This window comes from Pelodiscus sinensis, chromosome 8, assembly GCF_052426305.1.
Source record: "Pelodiscus sinensis isolate ZL-2025 chromosome 8, ASM5242630v1, whole genome shotgun sequence".
NCBI classification, from domain to species: Eukaryota; Metazoa; Chordata; order Testudines; family Trionychidae; genus Pelodiscus; species Pelodiscus sinensis.
This window is the reverse complement of record NC_143059.1, coordinates 61424786-61448319: the sequence shown is the minus strand read 5'-3', so window position 1 is coordinate 61448319 and position 23534 is coordinate 61424786. Positions and strand designations below refer to the sequence as shown.

The window sequence follows — 23534 nt, the reverse complement described above, 5'->3', positions numbered from 1 at the left end:
AATGCAAATGAAGCACGGGATATTTAAATCCCTGCTTCATTTGCACTTTCGAAGTGCTTCATTTACATCCCTCGGGCGACAGAGGGATGTAGTCTAGACGTAGCTCTAGAGTCCTGGCTTTGATGGATCCCATTCTTAGGTGCCTAATTCCCCACATTCATTGTATAAGGAGCTTAGATGCCTAACTCAGCTTTGTGTATCACAGGAACAATATTGATTTTTCTAGACCCTGGTGTGCTTAACATGGCAATGTTTAAGTCCCTTTATAGATTCCATCTTTAATAACTAACAGAATCCTTGTAAGGCACTTCAGATTTCCTTCTGTCAAGGTAAGGTAGGCTCAAGAATTATAGAGCTAAAAGAATATCTAGTCTTGTGTCCTTTATTAAGTAGTTAGGAGCATTTACAGCACATTATAATGAGTCGTAGGTCGAAGGCAAAGATCAAAACATTGTTTCCTATTTAGCCCAGTAGGGATTTTAGAATCCTTGCCTCCATTCCACTGATTTTCATTTTGCCATAAATGGTTATTAAGAAATAAGGATGATTTGCTAAAGTACAATAAGAACCAGTAGTTGGGCTTTGTGTTTTTGATCACTGAAGTTTATTCTATCAGATTATTTATTATAGGTGTAGCCATGTTAATCTGTAACTTTAAAATCAATGGTAGTCCTGTGGAACTTTAGAGATTAATAAAAATATATAGCATCGTGAACTTTCATGGGTAAAACCCACTATATCAGATCACCTAGGAATGTGATCCATGATCATCAGATGAAATGCTTTTACCCACAGAAGCTCATGATCCTATATATTTTTATTAATCTCTAAAATGACACAGGACTACTTGTTTTCAGGGCTATTTATTGTTCCCTGTCAATAAAGTGTTGGGATTTTTAAACTTGCTTTTCAAACAAATATAGCTAAACTGGGTTTATTTTCTTGTTTAATTTGAATAATTGAATGAGCAATTTTTAAAAGTGCAACCTAAGCATACTTGTTTATTTCATAAAAATTAAACTGGTAGCATCACACTTTATTTTGATGAAGGCACTCATGTTTCTAAAACTGTCCTGTCACAGTATGAATCCGGTTTCTCTAATCATTCCACTTTCATTCCTGGGGGAGGATTATTTTTTCTTCTCTCCCCCATCCTTTTGGATTGCTCAGTCATTGACCATCATGTCAATAATGTTGTCTTTTGTACTTGCACAGCATTATGTTGCTTTGGCAGTGCAGAGTGGCCTTAAGTAAATATTGTTTACTCCCATTTTAAGGCCCCATGCCCTGCTAGACTTGGGTAAAGTGGCTTTAATATAACTGAGGATCAGAACATTTTGTTTGTTTTCTAGAATGATTGAAAGCTATTTTCTCCCTTTAACGGTTCCTGTGTAAATAACTACTAATTCTTCTTTCTGTGCACTCTCTTTTTCAGTTTCCATTTCCTCTCATTTTTATTTCTGTTGATAGTCCTGGCTACACCATAATTTTCACCTACTGAATATTTCAAGCTCCTCCTTTATCCAGTGGTACTTCTGCTTACCATTTTCCTTTTCTCAAACCCACATTTTTCTTACAACCTCACAAACTGTGGAGTTGTCTTTGTCCCTGAACTTTGTTTCTTCCTCTGACACTGGCTTTAACTGTAAATCTGCTTAATGTCCTCTTTGGACCATGATGCAATTAAGTCCTAACCTTGATATTTTTTCTTCTAAAAGCCTTATCCATGCCTTAATTATTTCTTATCTTGACTATTTTATTACCACATTTTGTGGTCTTTCTAAATCCAAGCACTCTAAACTTGTTGGGTCCAGAATAATGTTGTCAGATGGCACTCCTGCCACAGGAAAAAGGAAACTGTATCGGCTTTTTGTCTGTCACTTTCTCTGGCTTTCTACCATATCCAGATGCAATTCAAAATTGCCTTTCTGCTTTACAGCACTTACACTGATTTGTTGTACACTTTGACCTCTAACATGCTGTGCCTACTTCCCTGTCCACTTACTCTGTTCATTCAGTCTTCGTATCGCTCTTTTTCCTGTAACTCTGCATAGCTAAAAGTCACCCTTTCAATTGTGTTGCCTCGTTTATATGAAAAACTTTCTGTCTTCCAAACTACTAACTCACTTAATTTTAAATCTTACTTTAAAACCTTTTTTTTAACTTTAGTTATTGACTGATTCTCTCTGAATAGCCTTTTGTCATATAATGTATGAAGGATGCTATATAAAAAAATAGGTATGATCATTCTTTTATTAAAGTACAGCACTCACCTGTGAAGAGAACAGTTTAATCCCTCTAGTAACTCCTTCCTCATCCAGTGTACTTAATATTTTTTTCTATACAAGCTAAAAATCATAGAAAGTGTTTGCCTTAAAATTAAATTTAATAGGTTTCACACTGCATTTATTTCCAGATACAGTAGTATTATAGAATCTTAGATCCATGGGGTTAAAAGGATCCACATGTGTCATCTAGTCTAACTTCCTGCAAGATTTGTTTGCCTAAAAGTACAGTAATATAATGCTGCTAAGACCCAATGATCTTAAATTGACATAGATGTTTTGCTGCTTGTTGTAGATTTATAGTTAGACATATATATGAAAGTGATGAGTCTGTTGCTCAAAGCACAGAATTAATTTAGACCCAGTGCATGCTGGTCACACAGTTGTGAAGTCTCATATCCTGTGTACCAATTCTGTTCAACACAAAGTGGAAAAAGTGAAACCCTTACCCTGAAACAGGTTAACAATATTTCAATTTTTAAAATGTTGTATAACTTTTTTGGCATATGAGGAAATCTATCACTAGTGGATATCTGCCTGGAAAAAGTTGCTTCTATCCATCATTGGCACCATGCATCATGTCATAAATAGGACAACGCCATTCTAATTTTTGTTAAAATCCTGCTTCTCTGAAAACAGATACATGTCTTGGTATAGTTCATGCTCCTAAATTTGAAATTACAATTTTATAATCTATAATGTGCTATTGTTTATTCAATTCCTCAGCCTGCAGAAAACACATTGTTGAATCTCAGGGCATGTCTACCCTAGGAAATTATTTCAAAATAACTAAATTTGAAATAACTCCTAAAATAACACAATTGAAATAGAGTGTCCCCACTATGGGGGAGCCTTGAAATTAGTCCGAGACAAACTCTGTTATTGTGGATGAACTGCCTCGACTTAGAGCCCAGGAAGCATTGGGGAGTGTGATGGGGCAGATAGGCCCCGCACTGAAGGGCAGAGAGTAGCCCGGGCCCAACTGGCTGAGAGAGCCCCACCCATCCAGCCCTGCTGGGCATGCTCCCAGCGGAGCTAGAGTATATCCAGAAGCCCTGCAGTGGGAGGAAGCAGCTGGGGAAGGAGGAGGTCATGCCGCATTCTGGCTCCCCCTCCCACCCGGTGTTCCTGCAACAGCCATAACAGGACCAGCAGCTGCAGCTCGGTGTGTAATGGCAGGAATCCCTGCCGAGCAGGCAGGGGTGATTGTCTCTGCCTATAGGGCCCTGGTCTGGGACCTGGTAGAGAGGGAGGACCCGGGTCCCCCACCACCCTTTTCCCTACCCTGGCCAAATCAATCCCTGGCCAGGAGAGGCTTGCCTGTGACTAGGCCCAAAGGGCCGTATATACCTGAATAGAGGGACGTGTTCTTTGGGATTGGGCCTGAAGGGCCATAGGTACCTGATAGGGGGGTACGCACCCCTCAATGGGGAGTAAATACTTTTAATTACTCTAGGGAGTAATTATTTTGAAATAGCAACAGCAGAGCTGCTACGCTAACACTATTTCGAAAAAACTATTTTGAAATAAGTGCTATTTCCTGAGGAAAGCAGAAGTACAGATTTCAAAATAACCTATCCATTAATTCAAAATAACGGGCGTGGTAGTGTGGATGCTCCACTGCTTATTTTGAAAGAAGGGGAGTTATCTCAAAATAACTCCCTATTGTAGAACAGTGCTCAGAGAGCAAGGGCCTGATTTTTTAGGTACCCTAGAGCAGGGGGATGACAGAATTGATGAGCTCCTGGACAAGGTGGAGGAGGGCCAACTTCACAATCCCAGAAAGATCAAGATCCCAGGTAGAAGGGCAGGGCTGGGAGCAGCCAGCCATCAGAGCTACCCAGAGGGCACCATGCTAGTCCTTAAGCTACCTGGAGTGCACCACATGGGGCTCCAGGGGCATTTTAAAGGGCCAGGAAGTTTGGACACAACTGCTGCTGCAGTAGTGGTGGCCAGGAGTCTCAGACCCATTTGAATTACTGGGCCCTGAGGCAACGGCACTCTTTGCCTCTCTGCCTCATGACAGGCCCGCCCTAGAGTGACTTTACACCTCTGTGAAAGCGTAGAGATGCCTGAAAAGGTGTTGTAATATGTTTGTGTAAAGAATCAGGCTCTAATATTTTAATATTAATAGCAGCATAAAGCTGCTTCACATTAACTATGTAGTCTAAGACTTGTGGATTTACTTTCATTTCTAAATGTCTATGTTCATCTTGTTTGTCAAAAGGTATCCTGTTGCCTCACAAAGTTTATTTTGCACACATACTAAATAATTGCTATAAAAATTGCTTGGCTGGAAATATAGGATTTGGGTTGAACAGAATTTCCAGCAAATTTCATGCTCGATTGGAACAATTAGCAGAAATTATGGTTGACTGATTAAATGTAGGTGTTTCAGCAATTTTGATATGGTATGAGTAGAGTTTATTAATTAAATTATTGGTTTGTGAATATTTCTGAATTAACAGAATCAAAATATATAATCTGATTGTTTTCAAGCATAAGAAAATGGTATGTGTCGGTGTGTGGTATATGTGTACACTTTGTGAATAAATGACATTGTAGAAGTCCTATATTCACTAGAATTAATAAGTAGAAAGCTGCCAACATTTTATTTCATTAGGAAGATGCAAGGTTCACTGAGTTCAAAGCAAAAAGATATGTATCTCCACCTCCAGGACTGCTGCTATATAAATGAGAGATTTAGCATGTGCATGGGAACCTTCCCTTGAGGTATTGTAAATACACAGCAGTGAGACTCCTCCAGAACAGTTTTAAACTGAACATACCAAAGTATGGAAATGAATGATAACATCAGGATAAATACAGAGAATGTAAATTGAAATTCTCCTACTTCTGCTATGAAGTGGGACTTGTGTCTGCACATAACACCATAACCCTGATCTGCACAGGCCATTACTTAACAGGGAGAAAGTCCATCCCAATGCTCTCCTCGATCAGTAAGGTAATTTGTTAGACCAAGAGCGTGACTATTGTAAGGATTTTTGTGAATGTCAGCTGTTTAAAAATTAACATGACATGATGATATATATGTTTTACTAACCTTGAAATGGAGAGTTGCTCTTTTTTTAAGAGAGACAGAGATGAGAATGATGTTCACTCTCTTGAGGTGAGACTAGGTGTTGTGTATTGTTGTTTCTTTTTTGGTGACTTGTAGTATTTAATTACCTTTATATGAAAGTTCTATGACTTTGTTACCTTAACTTTTAGCTGAGTGCTACGCCCTTATTCTGTACTTGAGTCTCTGCACTTCCTGTCAGCAGCAATATATATTGAGACTACAGTGGACAGAAACAACTATAAGATCACTTGTAATTGTCATGACATGACATTAAATAAACAAAGTTGTAGCCTCTTTTTAATTCTCCTCAAGTAACTTACCAACCTGACTGTTTTGGTGGATACTCTGATAAGTTATGCCAGTTCTCACTGGAGTTTAAGCATTTCATAAACTGCTGTCAAGCTATATTCAAGTCCAAAGTGAATATGAACTCATTGACAGTGGCAATGCAGAGTCAGAAGCTGTGCACACTAAGTTAGTTTAATAGGCCAATATATTTTTGTGGTAAGTCTGAGCAGTTGTCTATTATTTAAAAGGTCATAAAATTGTTAGAAGTTGGAAGAAAATCGACCAAACCAGAACTGAGACACTAATGGTATTGTTTTTCTATATTTTGTTTTTCAGAAGAGGAATCTATGGGGTTTTCTGCTTGCAAAGCTGCTTTGGGGATCGAGGGATTTTGTGTATTATATACTGTATTAAGGTATATGTAATAAAAGCAGTTGGACTCTGTTGGAGCTGGAAGGATCAATTCAGTAGCTTTGTATTAGGGTTAGTTCTACTTTCATTTATTAGGAAGAAAGGGAAAAACAGTACGTGTTCTGTGCTTGCTTCCAGTTCCAAATACAGTTTATTTTCCAAATCTATACATTTGCTCACAACAGACTAGAAAACTTTATTGTTCAGCGGTATGAAGCTGCATGATTTTTTACTAAATGTGTATGAAATAAGCCTTTAATTTAGTTCATTTGTACTATACATTCTCTTTGGTATAATTTTATTAAACAGAAAAAGCCTATTTTCCCAGGGGTTCTCAAGTACAGTATCCATTGCATTATGACCATGCGCATATCTTTATTGTCCAGCTATTAGTAACAAACTGATCAATTGAAGGGCGGAGGGAGGCAAAGGAGTGCCTGTTGTCAGCTTGTAATCATAAGTACCCCAGCCTGTAAAACATTAAATGAGTAAACATTGAAACATCTGGAGCTAATAAATCAAATTATTGTTCTAGAAGCAAAGCTAAAGTAAAGTATTCATAAAAGACTTGAATGACTTTGGTTCCAGAAATACCTAAAAGTTTTTGTGGCATTAAAGTGATCTTGCAATAAAAAGACAATTATACATTACCAAGTTTTGTAATAACTATTTCTAAAAATTCTATGAAGCAAAGAAAAACAAAAGTAGCCCTCTCCCCAGTAATGTAGTGAGTTATCTGTCTGGTACCGGAGGGGAAAAAGTCTCCCATTGACTTTCAAACACAATTTGAGATAAAACATTAAAAAAGGGTGAGCAATTCTTTTATAATCTCCTGTGTATGAACCAAAAGCATCTGCTCTGCTGAAGACATTTTATGAGATCACAGCCTTGAGGATAAGGCTGCAGTAAAGTGTCAATATTTCATATTTTACCTCAAACATGTTTTCATCTGATACAGGAGACATTGTAGGTGTAAATTAAACAACATTATTCGAATACAAATTTTATTTCAAAAAACAAATTATTCTTTTAGTGGTTGCTAATGTGCATTTAACTCAGGTGTTCATATGCCCAGATAATGTTGATTAGTGTTGCCCAGAAGAGTAGCATTCATTCCCTGTTGCCCTATACCCCTTCTCTGGCTATTTAGGGACTGTGCTGTCCCATCTCCCTTCTTACAGCCTGTGGTTTGAGTCAAAGTGTTCTGTGTGGTATTTACTTCACACTTTTCTATCTCTTTCTGGGTTTTTGTTGTATAAAGTTAGCATTTAGCTTAATAGCACCTTAGTTTTAGATAGTATAGTTAGGATAGTTACCCCTCTGTGATGCTTTCACCAGGGTTTAAGCATTGTTCATCATGTGGGGTGGCACTTCTTCATAGTGACTCCCACACACGGTGCTTGTGCCTGGGAGAAAAACCTGTGAAAAATGGTACTCATCTGCAGATAGTTCAAGAAAAGAATGTAGGTGGTAAGGAAGTTGTACCTCAGGTAGCATGATATAGAACAAGACAGGAGGCTCTCATTTGTGCAAGGGACCTCCACATATTGCCCAACCCAAGGGTGGGTGTGGCCGTGCCCCGCCCATAGCCCGTCTGGGGGGGGGGGGGGAAGGCGGTCACTCGACTCTCCGGGAGAGTTCTCTAGTCTCGGACGACGGGCCCCGTCGTGGTCCGGGTTCCCTCGGGAGGAGAGAGGGAAGGGGGGTCCGGGCCCATCCTCACTCCCGGACCCCAGCCCAGGGCCCTGAGGACGGAGACTATCTGCGAGTCTCAGTCCAACTGGTGGGGGAGTGCCCCTAAATACACCAGCCCACGGGCTATCTTGCCACCCTGCCCTGGGCTGCTTCCTTCCTCTCTCCTACCCTGGCTCCAGGGTGTCCCTTCTGTCCTGCTGTGGCCGAAAGTGACGGTCACCCTGCGGCTCCTCCGCCGCCGGGTTTCTCCTGCTCAGTTTGCCGGTGTCTCTCTGGGTTTTCCGCTGCCCCGGGGAGGAGGAGTACTCCCGCGACCTCCTCGCGTTACCCCCCCCCCCCCCCCGTGGCAGCCAGCCTTTTGAAGTTCTCCGCCGGCCCGGGGGGTCTACGTGCCCTGCCCCCCCCGTCGTGCGCTTCTTCCCTCCCCGCCCTTCGTCGGAGCCGCGTCCCGCTCAGCTGCGCCGCCGCTCCTTCCCAGCTGGGCGGCGGCATCAATCAGCTGCTCTGCGGCTTTGCTCCGCCGTGCCGCGGTGCCGCTCCGCTGAGCCGCGGCGCGTGAGCAGCCGACACAGCGGAGGTAAGCACTCTGTTGCCCTTCTCCCAGGGCACAGAGGCTTGTTGGTTGGGTGCGGGGTCTCGGTGCCCCGTCACAGTGGGCAAGACAACCTCCCCGGGCCAAGCCGGTTGATCCAGCCCATGGCTGCCCAGCCACTCCCCTGCCCCCCTCCCCGGCCAGTTGGGACCTGGGAATGGGAGAGCACGTGAAGTCTCCTCCCTCTGCCTGGGCACGTGGCACCAGAGGGAACTGTCAGCTGTTCAAAACAGCTGGTGATTCTCTCTGGGTGCCCGGGTGGAAGTGGGGCAAAGAGTTCACACACACCCCAACCCCAAGGCCAATCCAGGTCTGTGGGTGGGGAAGCACAGGAAGCCTCCTGGACCCCTGCCCCTTTTGCGTGAGGCACCGCCCCTTCCAGGATGGCCTGCGTCCACTTCAGAAATTAGTGAGGTAGCCCCTCTTCCAAAATGTTTGCCCATTCCTGGTCCATCCCCTTGGACAAATTAGGAAACCTAGCAAGCCAGTGGTGCTTGGCCAGTCACTGATGCCTCCCCCAGAAGGAAGAGTGATCATTCTCCTCCCTTGGGTCCCTCTGAGGAAAAGGTCTACAAAATGGATCCACAGCCACTCCTTTTTTAGGAGAAATGCAGACTGACACTATGATTCTTCCAGTACACAAGATGGAGCTTGATCATCTACCTTTTCTCTGGTAATGAGGTGCCATGAGCTGGATGCTGTTCCATTGACTCTGGTACTGTATGTCAGATGTCCACGGAGTCTGGTACCAATCACATTGACACCAGCTGTTTCCACATCATTAGTGTACTGTCTAGTGTCAAATTTGCCTCTTTGTTCCTGACTCACCAATGATACAGGTTGTATGATATGTTGTTGCAACATTTCTATATGTGTCAGGAACAAAGGGGCAAAGCAAATCCCAGGATATTAGCAGGACAAGGTGGATATGGTAATGTCTTTTATTGGACCAAGCTACGTATAAACTCAGAAACTTTCTCTCAACGACAGACGTTGGGCCAGTAAAACATTTGACTTCACCTATCTTGTGTCTCAATTATTAGCTTCTGGGAGTTTCTTTTGTGCAGTCCTCGATTGTTTGTAGACCTGTCTCAGTTGTCTGCACTGTCTTTGGCATTGCCTGGGACACAGAGTGGACATTTGAAGCTGAGCTCAATAGTGAGGAGTTCATTGGCACAATCACTAACTTATGTACCTCAGATGACTGTGGTGCAGACCACATCCACAGGGTGGTACTAATCCTGGGGTCAAGTGCCATCTTCTGTTTTGCTACCATGTGGGAATGTGATGCGTCTGCTCATGCTTGAGACATTGACTTTTCTGTTTGCCTTGGTACTGATATAATCGCTGTGACTAGGCTTCAGATGAGGGTTGACATTTTCTTGCTCCATCTGGAGTGGTGCTTCCCCGCCCTTCAATAACTTAATGCGTATGGGGAGGGGAGAGGTGTTGGAAATGCATTTTGGGAAATCCTCCCCCTCTCCCTTCTTTCGAGACGTTCTCATAGCTTGTTGAGACTTCCAGGGGATCACAATCAGTACTGAGACTGGCACCACTCTCACAATAGAGACAGGGACTCCTGGCCCACTGCCTACCAATACTATATCCCTATCCTCAGTGACCTCTTTGGAATCCATGGGTTACCCATCCAACCCATGGTATCCCCTCTGTAGCCATCTATTTTGCAGACACAGATGGTGTCTGAGAGGAAATTCATCCTGGGCTTCTTGTACACAGACTTGTGCTGCTGCAGGAGGTGCCAATGGCCCTGTTTCTTTTATCTCCCTTTGATTATGGTACTGTTTATTCTTAGAGAGTCAGTAAAATGTGCAATGTCGGTAGTTCAGAGAAAAGTTTAACTTATTTTAAGATTTTTTTTTTCAGAATAAAAACCAGAGAACCCGTAAAATGGTGGTTCTCTCAAAACTACAACAGAATCATGTTATCCCCATGCAGCATTAAAGGTCAAAAGGACATTTCATTAAGTATCAAAGAGCCTCGTGGCTCTGTTTCTAAATTAATACCTTTATCCTTAAACTGCTTAGTACTTATGAACTAAATAATGTTAGTATCTTTCAATCAAAAGGGAACCAGGTGTGAATCTATTAGTTAAAATAAATTATTATGCAAGATCTTTTATGGTCAAGAAGAGGTGTTTTACATTCACTGTCTACTAACAGTATTTCTTTAACATATAAGTCTGCATCCTGATAATAAATTCTCACATCTGCTGACACAAATTGCAGAGAGTTATGTGCTTAAATATTTTCTTTTGTGTTGGGGAGGGGGAAGGAGAGGAGGAAGTCTAGCATCTGGTCAGTTTTGGCAGGATGAGGCCCTTATGATATTTGAAGTACATTTTCCCCCATCATTTTTAAGGCTGTGTTCTGTAAGAATTTACCTTTTTTACCCAATTTTAATAATTTCGCCAATGTATTAATAAAGGGAAAATCTTATTATGTGTTTTCTGGCTGTTTAGCTTTGGGGACATGGTAGCATTTGGGGAACAATATGTGGTGTCCTCTCTGTCTTGAGTCTTGTTTAGTTATTTATGTTTTGCAGAGATGGCGTAAAAATGCTACCATTGCTATTTGGTACCTTTGTAGACGCACATTGCTAATAACTTTACACAGGGTTAAATAACTATATAAGATATAAGGCAGTAGAGAATTACCCCTTCTCATTCCTCCTCCCTCCCTTCCTTCCTGTCCATTTGCTTTTGAAGATGCACATATCAATATTAAGATTAGGTTATGGCAAAAGCTATTGTATTCACTAGATGTTGCATGCAAACAGTGTATGCTCAAGAGGGAAAACAAAATTATTCACTTGTCTCTGTACAACAAGCTTCAAAGAACTTTGGGACCACAGTCATACATCTTTATGTAAAAGCATGTATTTCCAAAGAACTGTGGCTAGATATCCAAAAATGTGACATGTTCATTGACAAAAAATGTATTGAGGAACTTGTCACGGGCCATAACCCCAAAACACTAGACTCAGTGCTTCTATCTTCAACTCTACTTTATATACTCATTGATATTCTCCACAAGAACAATATACATACGGTACATTTAGTGTAAGCAATACACACTGAACTTCAAGACTTAAATGTGACAGTTGAAAAGCAGCTGCTCTAAACTAGTGGGGGATTGGTAGAGGAGACCTCCAGTTAAATCAGTCTTACTTATAATTCATTAGCAAATTTTGATAACAAAGAGAGTTGTTTGAGTCCTAATTCATAGCTTAGTTTTGTTGAGAAAGCTAAGCTGTTGTTGGTTCTCAAGGGCACATTGATTTTTAGGACTAACATTTAACACATTACAATATAAAATAAACAGTTTGGGTATGTCTACACTAGCACCCTAGTTCGATGTAGGGAGGCTAATGAGGGTGACTGAAATTGCAAATGAAGTGCGGGATTTAAATATCCAGCACTTCATTAGCATATTCCTGGCCGGTCGCCATTTTAGAAATTGATTAGCCCGAAGTAACTGCCCGCGTTTACACGTGGCAGTGAAACGGGATTCCAAATTAAAGCCCTAAATCGATTAGCTGGTAAACCTCATTGCAGGAGGAATAAAGGCTAATTGAATGTAGGGCTTTAATTTGGAATCCCGTTTCACTGCCGTGTGTAGATGCGGGCAGTTACTTCGGGCTAGTCAATTTCTAAAATGGCGACCGGCCGGGAACATGCTAATGAAGCGCAGGATATTTAAATCCCGCACTTCATTTGCAATTTTCAGTTGCCCTCATTAGCCTCCCTAGATCGAACTAGGGGGTTAGTATAGACATACTCTTTGTGAAGCATTTAGCAGCAAGGTTTGAATGCCAGTCTGTCCAGACTTACTGTATACATACATTTATTCTTTGTAAATATAGCTGCATCTCTTGTGTTTTTCATCACTGCAGTAAAACAATGGGATTGATTCTCCATTGTATTGCACTATATGGAAGCATCTGCAATTATGTTCTGTTCTATTTGTCTACTAAGTTTGTTATACAGTATCAGGGCGCCTTCCAGTAGCACATTGAACAATGCAACTAACATCTATCATATGTTCATTCTCTCATCTTCTCCCCTATAGAAGCAGTTTTTGCAGTGGTGTGTTGTGTTTTGATAAGATTTTTTGTTATTGTTTTAAATATACATGTTGCTATATGTTTTTATCAGAGAAGACGAGTCAGAGAAATGCATTTTGCTCTACAGGAAAAGGTGGTGAGGTTTGTGATTAATGGTCCTCAGTTCTTGTAGAAGTTCATTCTGTAGTCTTATATCTTTCCTCCTGCACAGATGAGCTTTTCTCTCATTCTAGAAGGCCGGAAAGTTCCATTGTGATGGAGATGTTGACTAGGATCTTTATCCCAGAACTTTAAAGTGTCATTTAGCTATCCTAGCACCAGGAGAATGAGGGTAGGTCTGCACTGAAGCTATATGTGAGCATGCCAGCTGGGTAAACGGACTTGTGCTAGCAATTGAGCTAATGTAATGCTGACAGGCGGAACTGAACCTGGGACCTCTGGAGCCTAATGCATGAACCTCTACAACGTAAGCAAATAGTCAGCTGGCTCTCAGCTAAGGCAGTAGAGCAGGGGTGGGCAATAATTTTTGCAGGGGGTAGTGGTCGTGGGCCAGCTCTGCCTCTGAAAAGAGGGGGACCTCAGGCAGAAAGGAGAGTCCTAGGTGGAAGGGGCGATTCCCTCTAGGCACCACGTGCCCCTGGCAGGGGAAGAAAACTGCGTGCAACCCCTGGGGGCAACGGTTCACGTGAAGTCTCTTGCCCTCTGCCCCCACCCTGCCAGAGGTGCGTGATGCCTAGAGGGAACCACCAGTTGTTCTGAACAGCTGGCAGCTCCCTCTAGGTGCTGTGCACCCCTAGTGCGGGGAGCAAGCCACCAGCCACTTTAAAGAGCAAATACCTTTGTGTACTCCCCTGCCCCCAGGTCTCGACTGGCCTGGAGGCAGGGGTGCAGAAGGGCGGCTGCGGGCCAGGTCAAATGGCTTGGCAGGCTGTATCTAGCACATGGGCCATATCTTGCCCACCCCTGCTGTAGTGCAAACTCATTTTTTCTCCCTCTGTAAGCGGTCTAAGTGCCATTACATAAGTGCACCGAAGCCAGAAGGCGAGTGGGTTACACTAGCGTTCTAAAAATATTTGTGTGGCTGTTGTGGCTCATTCTGGAGCTTGGACGGGATCAGGTAGGTCAAGAGCCTGAATTCCAGCCTAAGCTAGAACGTCCACACTGCTATTTTTACTGCTCTGGCTTGAGCCACTTCAGCACATCTGTCTACCCATGGTGAAAGACTTGCACACAGCCTGCGTCTCTGACTGGTGCCTGAGTAAAGTTAGTGTAAGTTACTTATGTAAACTAGAACAGAGATGAGACTGCTGCACTCACAAATTCAGTGTTCCCATGAGCGACCTCACTTAGTAACAACATCTCAGTATTGCGTAGCTGTCCCTCAAGTGATGTGCCCTGCTGATGGGACATATCTGTCCCTGCTACTCTTCCTGTATTATTTTTTTCTGTGAAAATTTTAGCCTGGGATATAGACCATGGAAATTGCAGCATTTGACTTTGTCTGGAATGACGGATTACATTCACAGAGTGCATTTGCATGTTTCAGTATGTGCTTACTAACGTTGGGGAGCTTTACAGATGATCTCACATGGGAGAGTCAGTTTGTTTGTTTGTTTTTATTTTTCCAGGGAGTGGAGTTCATTTTTCTTATGTTATTTATCCAGCATTTGTCTTAGGAACTGTTTGTGCTTATTTTCACACGCAGTCAGCTGGGATACTTCCCCCTTTCATTTCTTCCTAAAAAAGAATGACAGGACAGTTAATTCAGGAATTACAATTCTCCTGAGTCAGCATTGCAGAGAACAAAATGGATGGATGGGGATGGAGATGTGGCACAACTTTGGCTCTTCCTAGTACTCTGAGGAATGTCTAGCTACATTTGTGCATTTTTGGTGTAAAAATTACTGGAAAATCAAAGTAGTGTAATTTGGGCTTAGTCCTGCAAACACATAGGCATATGCCTAACTTTGATCACATGTGTAGTCCCATTAACTGGAACAACATTCATACTTAAAGTTGAGATGTTTTTAAGTGGCCAGGATTTTAACAGCATTCAAAGATAGCTAGATAAATTCATGGAGGTTAGGTCCATCAATGGCTATTAACCAGGATGGGCAGGAATGGTGTCCCTAGCCTCTGTTTGTCAGAAGCGGACAAATGGATGTCAGAGGATGGATCATTGGATGATTGCCTGTTCTGTTCATTTTCTCTGAGGCAGCTGACATTCACCACTGTTGGAACACAGGATACTGGGCTAAATGGACCTTCAGTCTGACCTAGTATGGCTGTTCTTATGATCCTACATGCTTGAAGCATCAGGGCTGAAGTCAGTTACTGTGCACTGGAATTTATCCACAGAACTACAGGAATCAGAGGGGTAGCCGTGTTAGTCTGAATCTGCAAAAGCGACGAGGAGTCCTGTGGCACCTTATAGACTAACTGAAGTGTAGGAGCATAAGCTTTCGTGGGCAAAGACCCACTTCGTCAGATGCAGAACTACAGGAAGACTCTCTTACTGGGTTTGTTCCTGGGTTGCAGGTGCAAGGTAAGTAATGTTCAAAGATGTTGTGTTCCAAGTAGTAGGAAATAATCACAACCAAGTAAAAAAGAGATTGCATTAAGTTATTAGAAGCATATGTCTATGCAGCACATAACTATAATATGATTTGTGTAGGCTGCATATTAACTGTACATTAAAAGAAATGGAATCTCTGTTGGGTGGATGCTACTTTCTGTTCTGTTGTTTATACAGGTGTGTGATTTATTTTTATAGATTTTATTTTAAATCTACATTGAATGCAGTCACAGAAGTACTTAATCTTTATTGCAGTATTGGCACAGTTTTTCTCTGTAGGAAGCTTCAATGAGGAAAGCATGTAAACAGTTTTAATTAAGAGTCATATAGAGAATCCTTTTCAAGTTATGTTAGGAAACTCACTTTCAACAGCTTAACAAAGAGATTATAAGCAATTTGAAATCAGTGAGACATAAGGAATGGTATCCTATTGTCTGTAGGTCTCTAATAAACTGCAGTAATTGAGAAAGTAACCTTGACATCTTTCAGCTGAGGTACAGATATCCACAGTTTATTATATTTCAGACAGTATCCATTACCAGAGATGTAGGGCCAAATTAACTCTAATGTTGCTCTCTTCACAAGACATTCCATAGCTAGCAATAACGTTAAGATGATGCTCTTAAAATAAGAATTTCAATTATGAGGCAGATGAAGCTATGAAAAAAATGACAGCTTTAATGAGCAGTTGAAGTTAGCATTCATTTGATAAGGAACAGAATTATCATAGATACTGAGGGAAAACTAAAGAGAGCCTGCAGCCTTTTCCTATTGTGTCAGGTTGCCCAGAGATGATAGCAGAATGGAGTTCAAGGTAATTTCAATTCACTTCCGCAGTGATTTCAGGATGTTGACACCACTAAGCAGTTTTATTTTTCATTTAGAAAAGTAAAAAAATAAGAAATAATCATTTTTAGCTTTTATAAACCACTTCGCTTTGCTGCTTTCAGAGGCTGATAAATGTCATCCCTATGAAATAGGGACTTCCAACTATTCAGGACATGTGAAACCCCTGGGGAAGCTGGCCTGAGGCTTCTTAGGGAGAATGGTCTAAGGTCTGCAGTAGGTTTAATATCAAACAGAGAAATTGAATAGAGAGAGAGTAAATACATCTGGAGCCAGCCCCCTACAGAGTCAGAAAGCAGTGGCTAGTTCAGAGGAAGAGACTTTTTTCTCAAGCTTGAGCCCCAGAAGGAGGGTACTTTTGTTTTGACTTTTGATTATAATCCCAGAAGGGAAGGAAAGAGGGATTTTATTTTCTGTTTTATTCACAACATTGGGTTGGAAAAAACCTTTTTTTGAGATTCACAAATAAAACCATGATTTTAGAAAGGAAAACTAACTCTGAGCAAATTTACTTTTCTTAGCTGTAGGCCACACACAACTCTGCAATACAACAAAGTGTGATACATTGCAAACTACAGCTCTGCCTCATCCCAATCACTGCAAAAAGCCCCTCTGCACAAGCTAGTGAGAAGCATTTTGCTGTATTTCCCTGGCACTATTTCCCTAAGATGTATGTCTGCACTTATTTTCCAGGACCTACAGCATCAGTTTGCCTGGCAGATACATCTCCATTACAATAGAACCTTTCCTTGAACCCTCTTAGATCACAAACTTTAAAAAATATTTTAGTAGAAACTGCTCTGTTCTGTGTAGCATCATACAAAAATATAGTCGGCCTATTCTATGTGATTGTACTAACAATAATCAGAGCCCAGATATAGCTTATTTATGCGGATACTGATGAAGATATGGTTGTAAAGTTTGTATCTAGAGCAGTGTTGTCTTCAAGTCGTCATTTTCAATTCCAAGTCGAGTCTCAAGTCACTACAGTTCAAGTCTCAAGTCGAGTCTCGAGTCCCTAAAGTCACTTTCGAGTCGAGTCCCAAGTCGAGTCTCAAGTCTTAATTTAAAAAATGTCAAGTCACTTTTGTACACGTCATCAATATCGGCATTTTTGGACAATTTTTTCACCAAGTCGATTTAATAAAATTAGCGAGTCTCAAGTCACAAACAGTGAACCCAAGTCGAGTCTCAAGTCAAGTCACCTAGGCAACTTAAGTCGGACTCGAGTTCAGGTCGTGGTTCTTGAGTCAACAACTCTGATCTAGAGTCCTGCGAATTTGCAGATTTCTGTTTTATATCCGTGCGTATGCACATCTGCAGATGTGGATGCGGATAACTGCAGCTCATTTTTGTGGATACAGTCGCCAATTTTGTATCTATGCAGGGCTCTAATATATGCCAGTTAAAGATTTGTTTACTATTCAGTCATACAACTCCAGACTTCCAGGAGAGGGACAATCCATGTTTTTCTTCCTCAGCTGCTTCAGCTTCGCTGGTGTTGTGAATTTGTTAACAATACTAAAAAGAGATGATAGATTAACTGTGGGGGAATTGATCTCTCTTAATCTGATTTGCATAAAGGTGGTGTAGACAGTCTTTTCTAGGATTAAATCCACCTTGTAAAAAGAAGTACATGGAATTTGTTATTCACTTGATAAATTACTACAATTCTGTTAAAACAGAAATATTACATGTTAGCAGCAGCAGGAGGGTTGTTATGACAGGTGATTGGTTCAATTCTGCAGAACAAGGAGGCAGTGACTGCAGCAGAGGAAAAGTACACCCACTGAATAGAGAGGCCCCAACAAGACCCAATGACACCTCCATTTCCAAAACCTGGCTCCATCACTGTATGTAAAGAGAAGATATATGAGTCTTTAGTAATGTCAGCAGAATAATCCATAGGATTAAAATATGCTGTGCCACCAAATAAATTAATATTACAAACAGGAAAGTTATGTGATAAAAGATCTGATCACTATTAATAGCAATGATATAAAAGGAATAAAATCTGCTTTCTTTGTTATAATGGAATAAAGCACAATCATTAAACAAATACCGAGTATAAAATGGACTGTTGTCATTTGACTGTTCACACAAATACATTTCATCTGCTATACTTGACACATCTTTCCTTAGACTATGAGGGTATGTCTAAACTACATGGCTCCATCGATGGAGCCATGTAGATTTGTTTGTTCAGCAAAGGGAAATGAAGCTGCAATTTAAATAATCGCGGCTTCATTTAAATTTAAATGGTTGCCCTGCTCTGCCGATCAGCTGTTTGTCGGACTCTCGGGGCAGTCTGGATGCTCCCCTGCCGACATGAAAGCCCTTTATCGACCTCCCCAGTAAACCTCATCCTACAAGGCATAACGGGGAGGTTGATAACAGACTTTCAGGTCGGCGCAGAAGCGTCCAGACTAGCGCGCTGAGGTAACAAACAGCTTCAGCTGTTTGTTGGCTCAGCGTGGCAGCCATTTAAATTTAAATGAAGCCATGATTATTTAAATCGCGGCTTCATTTCCCTTTGCCGAGCAGCCTAATCTACATGACTCCATTGATGGAGCCGTGTAGTTTAGACACACCCTGACATTATTGAGTTTACCATAATAATGATGCAGCCCAAAATACTGTATGTGTAAAAATGCTGGCAACATTTCAGTTAGATTTTAGCATCATTCATGAAGAATTCTGCTTGGTTCAGGATTCTCTAGCAGTAATCACATAATTTTATTTAGCTCGGTGTTTTAATTACTGAACAGAGAACCATCATGTAGACAATTTACTATTTCCATTATTTTACAGAATTCTGTGTACCACAGACATATAGAAGAGTCCATACTGTTTCTGTTAGAAAACAGGTGCTTTAAAACTTGAATTTATAACTCGTTAAAACTAATTTTAATATAATAGCCTGTCTATACTGACTTTAAAATAGTGTGAAAGACAAGATGGGTGAGGTAATATCTTCTGTTGGTGAAAGATAAGTTTCTGAGCTTTGTAGAGGTCGTCTTGTTTCTTTCACCAACAGAAGTTGTTCCAATAAAAGATATTACTTCATCCACATTGTATTTCTCATATCCTGGGACCAACTTGAAAATGACATTTATAACAATAAGCATTTATATATTTCTTTTCGTAAGTACATGTCAAAATTATTTTAAAGATTGGTATAGTATGTAATCAGTTCTGTTTGGCACATAAGGGAAACGGAGGCAAAGAAGGAATAAGTGATTTACACAAAATGATATAGTGTATCAATCTCAGAACAAGGAACGGGACCCAAGTCTTCTGTCCTATCTCTTGGACTATATTGAACTGTATCAAGTTCACTTATATGTGTTTTCATAGATTTACACGCTTTAAGAATACAAAGGACCAATAGAGTCACATGGTTTGACCTCCTATGTAACACAGCCCATAGAATTTAACTTGGTGATTACAGCACCTAGCCCAATACTTTGTGATTAAACTAGAGCACTTTGTTTATAAAGACAACAGATCTCAAGTTAGCGAGTATAGAGACTTTATTCTTTGACAATATATTCCAAGCATTAATAGCCTTCATTGTTAAAAATTTGTGTCTATTTCCAGTTTGAACTTCAATGTATTTAACTACCAGCCATTGGCTCTTGTTTTGCCTTTGTCAATTAGATTAAAGAGCTTTCTGATATCAGATATCTTCTTCCAGTATGGGTACTTACAGGCAGTGATTAAATTGCCTCTTAACTTTGTCCTCAGTAAGCTAAATAATTGAGTTCCTTTTCTCCCTCTTGTTATATATGTTTAATGGCAGAGCTCTTCTCTGAAATCTCTCCAATTTTTCAGCATCTTTTCAAAATGTGGGCACCAGAACGGGACACACAGGGTCAGATCTGAGGTTGCAGTACATTTATGTACTTCAGCTGACTTTGGTGGAACTGCCTTGTTTACACCAGTTGGTGTTGATCTTTTCCATGCCTTGTGTGGAGATAATGTATTGTTGTGTATTCTTTTGTAAACACAGTTAGGTATCATGTTAGCCCTTTATGTCACAGCATCCCAGTGGGAACTCATGATAGTTTTATCGTCTACAATAACTCAAGTACTTTTTTAGTCTTTGCTTTTAAGGATACAGCCCTAAATTCTTTGTCTACATATTTGGCTTTGCATTAGTTGTATTGCAATGCATGTGTTTCATTTCACCTAACTTACCAAGTGATCTACATTGCTCTAGATCACTGTCATGCCCACATTGATATTCACTATCCTAACAATCTCTCTGTCATCTGCAAACTTTATTAGCACTGATTTTTATTGTTTTCCAGATCATGATAAAATATTGACTGCCAGTAGAAATGCCCCCCCAATTGATCATTTCTCATAAATAATTACACTTGGATATCTGTAAGTTGACTAGTCTTTAATTGATAAATCTATAATTATTTCTGGATTAAACTGATCCTAATCATTACCCTCTGATTCTATAATGATGCCTTCAATAGATTGGCCGCTCCTTTGCCCATAATATTCCTAGGTTATTATAAAGTATTATTCACTGTCTGTCAGAACTTCCTCAAGTGTGTATTCTCACATGGAAATGTATCCCCAACTTCCCCTCCTCCTACCCTGGGTTGATATACCAAGAGCTTGTTAAACCAAGATTTCTGACAAAACCTTGGGCTATGTTTTTTTTTTTTTCTAAAGATTTTTGGGAAGGGGGAGCTTTTTCCCTTTATTTACCTGTTACATGCGTTTCTATAATTTTGTATATATATTTCCCTCATATCCAATCTCTATAATATTTTAAATGGTTAAAATGACTATAGAATATTTTTAATTGAAAATAGTTGTGTGCAGTAACTTTTTCTTAAGTAAAATGATGACTTTTTTTGCCATGACAAGGCCTTGACTCTCTACCATTATTTCTGCAGTGATAAACCACCAGAAATGTAAGTGAAAATAGGCAATTTCCATTCAGCATTACTCAATTGTGTAATATAGGTGAAGGATCAGAAAGATACATCACCATAATAATAATTTTAAGAAAATCAAAGTAATTCAAAATCAGACAGGTTGGCCACCAATAAATACTCCAGAAAGGGGAGATGTAAGTTTCTAGATATTTTTTATTGAAAAGAAATGTTCTATATTTATTCTGCTTTTCAGTTAAAATTAAAATATATGTACATTTACGTTTAAATTTTGCTTAGAATCAAACATGTTAACAAATAACCAACAATGCCAATAAAGTGAGATAACATACCCGTGTACTTTTAATTAGGTTGGTGTATATCTTCACTCCTTTAGCATTTGTTTCTCCAGACAAAGCTCACGTTGTTAGCTTTAGGATAGGCTCAGGCAATGGATTCTCTTTTGCTAGGAAGAAGATCCATGGGAGCTCCCACAAGGAGAAAAGTCATGAGAAAACACAGACAGCCTTTCATGCTATATAAACAGAGCCTATGAAGTTAGTATCTGACCTATTTTGAAGTGATGTTTCAAAGACTTTGCTGTTTGAGGTTTTTTTATTTTTAAATCAATTCATATTGTCAAAAGAAAGTTGAAAATGACAGCACAACCTTTAGTTTAATAGGACTACTTGTTACCATTAAATTTGTTGGTGATTTTGAGGTTTCTAGCGTAGGTGGTAGGTTATGGAATAACTCAGTACAAACATAGGGCCTGATCTGTCAATATTGTTGGACGTCATTCTCGTCACTGTGAGGTTCTCCTGTTGACTCAATGAAACTGCTTGTGGTTGTAAGCACTATGCCCAGTAATCTTTTTAGGATATTGCCCCTACCCAGTGTGTTTTGTCATTTACTCATGACTAACCTGATCTAGTGTGGTGCCAACTGCCTCCTGATGTTGTAAGAAGTGCCTTCAACTCTTAGGCCTGGCCTATACTAGGTATATTAGACCAAGCAGGTCAGCTTAAGGTACACCATCCAGCTATGCAAAATGTGTAGCTGGAATCAGTTTACCTTAAGCTGAGCTGGTGTGGCATCTACGCTGCAGGAAACCAACAAACGCACATGCTCCTGTCAGCTTTCCTTACTTCTTGCAGAATGAGGAGTACCGGACACCTCGGGGTCTTCCCTCATTGTTTAATTTGGGAGACTATACTAGACTCACTAAATCTAATGCTAGAAGGTCAACCTCTGGAGGGTCGATCTTCCCTGGAGAGCAGATGTGCCCTTAGTGACTTCAGTAAGATTTGAGGATGCTTGTTAGAAACAGACCCTATGTTTGTACAGTTATAAACAATTCAGCAACATCTTTCTTACAAATGATACAAAAAGACCAATAACATGAAACTACATCTGTTTTAAGACTATCAACAAAAACTTTTCAAGCTATTATAGGAAAACTCATTGAGATTAAGCTTTTCACCACTAAGTATGTTCTGTGAGTAACATGGAGGAAACAGCATATGGTATCAAGAAACCTCTTTACATAGGTCACAATGATTCAGGGTTTATTGAAGTCAACTGGAATTTTTCTACTGACTTCAGTGAGCTTTGGCTCAGCCACTTAAATCATGTGCATTTTGGTTTAAAATATAACAAAATATTTAGCCATTTAAAAAATAAAAGCTAGTTCTATGAGAAAAATGCTCCATTTGAGGATCCCTATGCAAATAACCTCCTATCCATGGTGCATTTTGCAAGTGGAACATTTAAGTAGTATTAGATGTTGTAATAATGTTTGTGAAATCCTGAAAGAAATTACAGCCGGTCCCCGAGTAAGTCGACCATTCGCAGTTACGACTGAAACTGTCGTAAATGGCGGACCCCGAGTTATGAATGCAATCCGTGCTTACGAACAGCGCAGTTGCGTGTAACTCTATGGGGTCCAACTTATGAACAAACCGAGTTAAGACCAATTGCTTGCCCGTAACTGGTTTGTAAGTTGGAAAGAGGATGTACATGATGTCCATTTTGTAAAGCTATGTCTAAGACATTAATTGGAAGTCTAATAACCTTCTGTGAGTCATTAACCAATCTGAATGTTGATATACAAATAGTAGTACTAAGCATCAAATTTCACATGTACATATGAATCATATTCTGGTGGAACACAAGGATCTTTCCCTCACATTGCACGCCTACACAGACACGGGGCATAATCCCATTGCGTAATGCCATTTTTATTCCTTCTTATTACTCAGTACAGTAGCTGCCTGAAAGACATCAGATATGGAAGGGATGAAGGCAGGGACCAAGCACCTGTTTTACCTGCTCTGTCCACTGGACAGCTGAATCCTTTGTTTGCTAAGTCAGCTAGATGTGGGGCATTCTGCCTCTCACCCAGTGCACCTGTTTCAGCATGGAATATTTTGAACAAAACAAGCTACTTTGGATTTCTGAATGTTCAGAAGTTAAATAAATAATGGAAATATAACTTGTCTTAAATTACTTATGGTAAAATGAAAATTTGCAGATTTACTGGAATATGTTTTTTCTTTCAAAAATACTTGACATCTTCAAAATGCAATGCTAAAGTGAGTTGTTACAGCTAAGTTAACTGTCTGAAATTAAATTGGATGATAAACATTGTTTTCTGTCCTCCAAATTAGTATCCATGACAATAAGTTTAAAGATTTACTTGAGCCCATTATATTTGGTACTTTGTAATGTGGTAATCAATAATAATTTGTATTGACAGACCTTATTGAATATAATTTCT

The 23534-nt window shown here is 40.2% G+C and overlaps 1 protein-coding gene and 1 long non-coding RNA gene across 5 annotated transcripts in view; one reads left to right on the top strand and one right to left on the bottom strand.

Annotated features, from left to right (window-relative positions):
• ATRNL1 (attractin like 1) overlaps positions 1 to 23534 on the top strand; it is a 999362-nt gene that overhangs the window by 814353 nt on the left and 161475 nt on the right. The gene's annotated exons all lie outside the window — the stretch shown is intronic.
• LOC142830453 (uncharacterized) lies at positions 6398 to 8070 on the bottom strand. The gene is made up of 3 exons (XR_012905694.2): positions 7930 to 8070; positions 7383 to 7505; positions 6398 to 6536 (listed from the first exon to the last, which is right to left on the bottom strand). It is a non-coding gene; the product is annotated as an uncharacterized LOC142830453 (long non-coding RNA).